A 354-nucleotide genomic window follows, 5' to 3' on the forward strand; every position below is an offset into this window, starting at 1 on the left:
CACGCACTCCACGTGTTTAGTTTGATTTCTTAGCTTCAAGGACTTTGGTGATCGTTTTGTCGGATCTGGGTCATGTTAATTATGAACTAAACGGTTGAAAACGGACTGAAACAGGGAGACTACTTGGACCCCCGCCACAAACAAGGCTTGTGTGATCCTAGACACCTGAAAGCGCTTCCATGTCACCTTGACTCATGTTCTCCGAGCCACAGGGGTCCCGTCGTTTCACTAATCCGCCTGACTGCTCTCGTGCTCACTACATTTAGTGATCCTGTAAGGGGACGCGATCTTTTATCTGTTCCCCGATAAAATATTGTCAAATGTAACGTTCCAATCATGATTGCCTCTGCACAT

Source organism: Oncorhynchus gorbuscha, linkage group LG19, assembly GCF_021184085.1.
Source record: "Oncorhynchus gorbuscha isolate QuinsamMale2020 ecotype Even-year linkage group LG19, OgorEven_v1.0, whole genome shotgun sequence".
Classification (NCBI taxonomy): domain Eukaryota; kingdom Metazoa; phylum Chordata; class Actinopteri; order Salmoniformes; family Salmonidae; genus Oncorhynchus; species Oncorhynchus gorbuscha.